This window comes from Henckelia pumila, chromosome 1, assembly GCF_033568475.1.
Source record: "Henckelia pumila isolate YLH828 chromosome 1, ASM3356847v2, whole genome shotgun sequence".
Lineage (NCBI taxonomy): Eukaryota > Viridiplantae > Streptophyta > Magnoliopsida > Lamiales > Gesneriaceae > Henckelia > Henckelia pumila.
Window position 1 is genome coordinate 131,299,429 of NC_133120.1, and position 8,099 is coordinate 131,307,527.

Genomic DNA, 8,099 nt, shown 5'->3' on the forward strand with positions numbered 1-8,099 from the left:
CACGGGCGAGCCCTGCTCGCGTGCGCGCTGAGGCCAAGCCCAAGGGGTCGTTGCCCCATTGAACTGTGCACGCGCGAGGGGCGAGCCCCGCGCGCGCGCAGGTCACTACTTATACACCGGTATTGGGATCTTACACCACAGATTTGGAGCCACCCAGACCCACAAGATACTCGTTACCCAGATTTTTTATACCAACCATTCGAACTTCAAGAGGAGAAGGTAATTTGTTCTCAATTGATCATGCATTCATTAGAGGATATGGTGAGAAAGTACGTGGCCATGAACGAGCGAGCTATAGAAGATCTAATCAATTCTAGATGCCACCTTGAGGAAAAGATAGAGAATCTCAAAATATCAATTCTCCATGAACACCAAGAACATGAAGTGAAGAAAGATACTCAAACAGTGATTCCCCAAATTTGGTTCGATGATGATGACTTAGAGAACCATGAATTGGAATGCGAATCAATTCATGCTAAAGATCAAGAGGTGTTTGAGTCTTCTCTTACCATTGAACCTCAACCGGAAGAAGTTCTGAAGGAGACAATATATGCAGATACACCGCCAACACAAATTTCACAAGAATTTGTTCTCCGAGAACCTACAGAGATGTTCTCCTCCCATGTTTATCAGCTGCTATGGAGTGTTGTTGAGGTGACGAGCATAAACTGCTTACATCTGGCCAAGCTTGAGAGCACATGGAACAAACACCCATTTGTGGTGTCATTTGACACTTACTTTGGGCGTCAACCGCTCTTTGATGAGTGCTTCTGAGGGTCGAGCTGAAGACTGAAAATCAAGCGCTACTTGGGAGGCAACCCAAGATTTTTACATCATTTTTTTTAGTGTTAGTTTTTATCTAGTTGTTGCTTTATATTAAGTTGATCATGTTTAATCCCTCAAAATTTTTGATTTGCAAGGTGAATATTTTGGAATATTGATGGCCTAATAAATGTGGTGCAGCAGCGGCAGATGGATATACACCACGATGATTGACCAGGGGAGTGTTATTTTGTTTTCATTGTGTTTATTTTTGTTTTGCATTTGTTCGTTTCCCATTCTGTTCATTGTTCTAGAGCATTGAGGGCAATGCTTTGGATAAGTATGGGGGGTGTTATTTAGTTTTGTTTCGTTCATCATTGTGTTTTTCATTCATATGGTTTAGATTATTGCATATAGTTCGTATTCATCATATCATTATGTTTTGTGTTTGTGTTATGTGAATAAGTAGAATGATGACTGTTAGCCGATGATGATAGAGTTGGAAAAAATTGTTTTTGAAAAAAATGTTGCTTTTGATTGAACATGAGAAGTTGTTGGTTGAATCGTGAATCATATTAAGCACGCATGTTAGATTGGTGTAGTGTAGCGAAGTAATTGATGAAGTTTGTGTTTGTTTGACCATTGCACGACAATAGATGTTTGTTGATCATGATAGTGTCTTTGGATTCTTGATGATTGTTAGACATTGCATGTGTGATCTTGGGCGTACCTATAAATTTTTTGAAAAAAAAACTTTTGTTGAAAATTAAGTTAACTCCATCCGGGTTACGAGTGAGATATTGAAATCCTAATCCCTTGTTTTTGACTAAGTATGCGGAGTCCATGGGGTTAATACAAAATTTTTAAACAAATTTTAAAATAACAATTCCATCCGGGCCTGGAAAATGGTTGAAATCCTAATCAATTTTCCATAGCTAAGTTTGCAGGATAAATGGGATTGTAGTTCCATCCGGGCTATAGACGAGGGGATTGAAATTAGAATCCTATCTTAGTTATAGCTAAGTTTGCGGGTAATTATTTGGGCTTAGAAAAAAACCGGGTGCAAAATCCGGAGGTACGTAATTATTCTCAAGAGAATGCATGTTTTGTTTGGGATTGTTGGGATGAAGGAGTGCTGGATTGTGATACTTGCATTGAATTGTCATAGGTCGCTAAACATTTTTAGGATGAATTCTTTTAAAGTTGCACGAAACTGGAATAACATGGCACACACACATGTTTACGTTAAACTGATAGTGTACTGTGAACAATCAGAAGTTTGTGGTTTTAAATTTTTGAATGTGGGAACTTTTCGGAGGCTGTGCACGTTCATGATTCATTCTTACTTTTATAGTTGTTTGCATATTGTTTTGCATGTCTTGCTCGAGGGCGAGCAAGAATTAAGTATGGGGGTGTTGATAAGTGCATTTTGTGTGCATTATTTTATGTCTATTTTGCATGCATATGTTTGGTCACATATTGTTTTATGTATTGTTTTTGTGTGATTTATTGCTTATTTGTACATTTCACTCTCCGAGTTAATTTTGTAGAAAAATGGGTTTTTGAAAAATGAATTACGGAGCATCCTTGGTCAAAAATTCAAATTTAATTCTAGAGTGCTTTAAATTCAATCTTCACCGTTCAGATTGTAGTACAAGATGTTTTAAAGCTGCTGTCCAAATTTCAACTTGATCCGACGGCTGAAACTTAAGTTATGAATTTTTCAAGAAAACTGCGCTCTGGGAAGAAAATATGGCGCCTAGGCGCAACCTGGACGAAAAAAAAGACATTTGGGACAGAACTTTTCACGCCATGGCGTGCTTTTTCCTGCGCCATGGCGCGACACTGAAGGAAAAAAATCAGAATTTTCAAGATTTTAAAAGTCTTGAGTCACGGGCTTTATTTGACGGGCTTTCAAGTACATATAAAAAGGAGATCAGAGGGAGACGAAAAGGGGGAGAGAGGCGGCCACCAAGCGAGAACCAAGAGCAAAAGAGGGAGACGGCGTGAAGATCTCAAGAACCGCGCAAATTAGTTTCTTCTTTTCTCTCTTATTTTTGTTGGGATTTAGGGGTTTCTACCCCCAAAACTATGTTTTGATTTATTCTTGAAGATTGAATTTGGTTTTTATGCATTCTTGATTATATTACTGTGTTTATTGATTATTTGGAGATTGATCAACATCGAATTGATTTTATGTGTTATAATTGATACTGGAAGAAGATTTTATAACATGATAGGGTAATATAGTCCATGGATCTACAACTTGCATAGACATATAAGGTTGGATACATGTTGATAGTCATAGTCCAATAGGTCGAAAGCTAGAGGATTCCACAAATCGTTAATGCAATTGAAATTGTTAAATAACACAAGGACACTTGTTTATTGCAATTTTTTTTAATTAGATTAATATAGCTCGACAGAGTATATTGATAGATTAGGAAATTCCGTCAAAAGCATGACTTGAGAACCAAATTTCAATCATTAGAGAAGAAAAAGGGGTAGGTGAACTGAGATCCTAACAATCGTTTATTTATTTTCTGAATTTAATTTTATTATTTTGCTTTTATTTCATCTTTTATTTTAGTTTATTAATTTATTATCATCTTATCTTAATTAACTAAAGAATAATACTTGAGTAATTTTGTCATAAATCAATCTCTGTGGGATGATACTCGTACTTTGTACACTATATTATTACTTGACTTGTGCATTTGCGATATATTTGAGCTTAATTGATATATATATTTAGGTTGATTTTCAGTGGTAGTATTTGCTCGATCAAAAGTGTTGTTATTAGAAATAGGGCAAGATTAGTGGCACAAGGTTCCAAGAAGGAAGAAGACGTATAATTTGATGAAACTTTTTTCTCAAGTATCTAAGTTTGAGGCTATCAAAATATTTTTTGCTTATAATTTTTGATACCCCATGAATGGGCACATTACATGTTTAGGCCCAATTGGAGTCCACAACCAAGAAACAAGGTTCGGGTCCAAGTCTAAGTGTTAAGATTGGCCCATGGCAGTAGGTGGTTGAGGCGAGGCATGTTGGAGTTGAAGTTGGAGTGGGAGTTGGAGTTGAGGATGAGCCTAAGAGTGGAGGAGTGGATGGAGGTAAGCCAGTGATGAGATGAGTTGTGGATGAGCTTAGGAGTTGAGGATGACGATGGCGGAGGAGAGTAGCTAGGGTAGAGCATGTCTGAGGTGGGTGAGCTCTTAGCCTAAGATTCATCTCAAGGGCAAGACCTCTTAGCTTCAGCCTCGCCTAAAGGGCGAGTCCCGGATGAACAAGCGCATGAGTCTCACTCACGTAGTCCCCTACCTTCTACTCTATAAATATCGGGTTTGCTCACTTCATTTGCAACTCATTCACTTTCATTTTGGGGGGCGCCTAAGCTCCTCTTTCTCTTATTCGTTTACGTCTCTGACTTGAGCGTCGGAGGGGCTACGCCGGGATACCCTCCCGACCCCCTCTAACATTATTTGCTTGATTTCAGGTTCATCTCTAGACTCGAATCTTTGGGCTTGACTGGGATCCGGACCATTAAATTTTAGTGAGTATCAATTCATGTAAAAATTTCAAAGTGATTAATATGGATGTAGAAAATTCCTTCTTGAATGGTCTACTTCAAGAAGAGATTAATCTTGAACAACCTTCTGAATTTATTGATCATTCACTGCGTAATCATATGGTATGAGAGTCACCTCCTTGTGCGACGGCTGAGCGTGCTACATACCATGGCGTCTACAGACTGAGCAGTGTTCCTTTACCATGATAGGTTTCCGGTACTCATTCATCTTGCATTTAACATTTATAGCATGTGTATACTCATACTTTCGTACTAAGCGTTGTTAGCTCACATCCTCGGTTTTGGTTCTGGACACCCCATTCCACGGGGCAGGAATTAGGTTGGACGGACCGGGTGGTAGCGGTCGTTGAACAACAATAGGATGGATTGTACTGTACTAGGTATCCTTTTTAGGAGTTTTCTATTGACTTCGATTGAGTTGTAATACATTTATCGACATTTGCTTTTAGGATTGGTTGTATTCATGTCAGTAGTTTTAGTTGTATTGATTAAGTTTTCGTTGGCTTAATTTGATTATTGCTTATTAAGTTAGTTGCATATTTAAGCTTTGTTTACTTAGTGATTCCGGGACGGATCACTACAGTTGGAGCCATCATCAATCTTTTAAGAATATAGGTAAAATTTCTTATACAGTCTATGGATGTTTATGTTTTTTGAATGCTACACAAGTGCTCGATTTTTATACATTTTTGAAACTTTCGTTGTGTATCCGATCACGAGTAATCGATACTCCAATAGATACGATAGATTTTGTTCACTACTCTCCTCCTATTCACCATGTTATGAAACAACTTTTTATTTCTTTCCCCTTCCACAATCCACCTCGCCGAAGCCTTTTGTTTCCAGAAGGCCTCTTCCATATACAGACCTAGTGATAGATTGGCTTGAGCAAGGGAAAGCGCCACACGCCTTTGGTGAGATGGCTCCCTATCAAACTCAGCTTCTGCATTGGAGGCATCCAAATCAATGGTACTAATCTTGTCCAAAATTTTCCAAAATACCTCCTTGTTCCACCATTTCAGATGATTCTCGAGTCTTTTAAATTTACCCACCAACCGAGAAAGACCCACCTGATCTGTACAAGTGTTGTTCAAGTTTAATCTGTTTGTTTGCATGAACTTCGGATGAAGAAGCCACATATTCTGAAACCTGAATGAGGTAGCCGATTTAGGCAAAAAGGGAGCATATATTTGAAGGGGCAGTGATCAGAAGAGCCTGGGTGAAGGTGCTCCACTCTAAAGGAGTTAAAATATTTAGCCCAGGACAATGACATAAGCACCCTAACCAGAAGTTTCCAGACCCTCAGATTAGTCCAGGTGAACCGAGACCCAAAAAATCTTGCATCTGTCAACCCAGCGGAAATAATAAATTCTGTAAAATCTCGATCGATTGATTGACAATACCAAGGGAATGATCCAGTGGATCTGCAATAATATTGAAATCACCACCTATGACCACGGACATCCATCCATCGGTTTACAACTGAGGAGGCCCTCCCAAAACAAGAGTCTCTCACTCCTACTGCACTTAGGCACCGTTTGGTTCGAGGATAGGATAAATAATATTTGGATAAGTAATATAATGTAATAGAAAATAAATAGAAAATGATAGTTAATTTAGTATTTGATTTGATTGATAGATTATAGTTTATTGAATTTGATTGATTGAATTTTATATTAAAAATATAAATTACCATTTTGTCCTTTTGAGAATAAATAAAATATGAATAATATTATTTATATGGGTAATATAGTAATTTAAATTCAATGATTTGATTGATGTAAGATAAATGATTAATGATTTGATTGATGTAAAATAAATAATTAATATATGGATAAATAATATGATGAGAAGAACGCGGGATTGGATAGGATAAGTTGTACAAGTACTAATTGTACTTGTACCAAACGGTACCTTAGAGTAGAGAATCGAGAGGTATATGTCAGCTAGGAAAAGACCAAAAGAGAGCTTCACATGCAAAAATTGGTCACGCTCCTGCTGATTGTCAATAGAGTCCCCTTGTCATAGAAAAATCAGATCTTATTATTGGTGTTTGCTACCACAGCCGAAAAACCAAAATATGTAGACATCAACTCTGTATCAAGCTGCCTCAACGGTTCAAGGATAGACATAAACAGAAAGTTGCAAGTTTCTTTCAAGAACTTAATCCTTCTCTGATCTTCTTTGTTCCCGATCCATCTTACATTCCATATGAGACCATTAATTGGGAGTTATTTGACGAGGTGGTAACGTGACTTTTGGTCGCCACCACTGCACTTTCCCCATCCCCTTTGGTCCAGGAAGGATCTCGCACGAGGCAATCTTCTTAGGGGTCTCCCTGACCCACGCTTCTGCGTGTTCTCCACCTGTGCAGCTTGATTAATATCTCCTGGGATAATTTAAGTGATCTTTATGCTTTTAATCATCGTCGCTTATGTAACAATTATATGTGTGATTGTAAAACCAATAGAAGACATTTTAAAATGTCCTTATAAATAATAAATGTTAACATTTTTCAATGTTTTTATAAATTAGTATAAGAGACTTTTTTCCCCAAACAGCGCCTGCTTTGGCGAAGGTTAGGCGGACTCTTACCCGTTTATTAGATAAAAAAAGAAAATACATGAGAGGAGGACTAGACGGAACCTCTCGAAATTACAAGAGCTCAAAACTAATTTAAAAAGCTAGAATTCGAAAAATACAATCAAGAAAAATAAAATCAAAAGCTAGAATTAACTCTAATATTAAAAATGAACATTTCCCGACACTTTAAGCTGTCTTGAAGTCCTTAATTCGTGACATTTGTAAAGTCAACAGCAATCTGTTATCGTGACATTATAAAATGTCACGAAGGTTAAGACGATAATAGAATAGATGACATTTATTGTAATTGTCACCAAAACTTTAATGTCAATAAATGTTTCATATAATGACATTTATGTGTGTCATTAAAGAACATTGTTCTTGTAATGAAGATTGGTTCTTTTTTTTTTTTTTTGATGGGATGAAGATTGGTTCTTAACTGCTAAACATAGTTGAGGAAAACTGTTAGGCTTAGTTTGGTGTGGAGGATAGGATAAATAATATATAGATAAGTAATGTAATGTAATAAAAAAATAAATAAAAAATAATAGTAAATATAGTAATTGATTTGATTGATAGATTATAGTTTATTTGATTTGATTGGTTGAAATTTATATAAAAATATAAAATTATCATTTTGTCCTTTTAATAATAAATAAAATATAAATAATATTATTTATAAGGGGTAATATAGTAATTTAAATTCGATGATTTGATTGATGTAAGATAAATTTTTAATGATTTGATTGATGTAAAAAAAATAATTAATAGAAGGATAATTAATAGTGCGAAAAGAACGCGTGATTAGATAAGATAAACTATACATTGATTAATAATAATGCTACCAAACGGAGCCTTAGATTTGGAGAAAATATTTGGGGAATTTGAAGCAACACCCATATCCAGTTTATTTTGAATATAGCTTACGTTAATTTAACTAAATTAATTAAGTTGAAATTGAAATTTATCTTAAATAAATTAATTTTAAAAATTAAAAAAAATTCAAATGCAGTTGCAAATTTTTCGATAAAACTATGTTTTCTTTTTAAAAATTTCCACTAAAAATATTTATGTAAAAATAAAATAAATTATTTACTTTAAATTTTTTTATTCTTTTCAAACCCTAAATGATAGATTCTAATCGCTCATATATTTGTTGTTA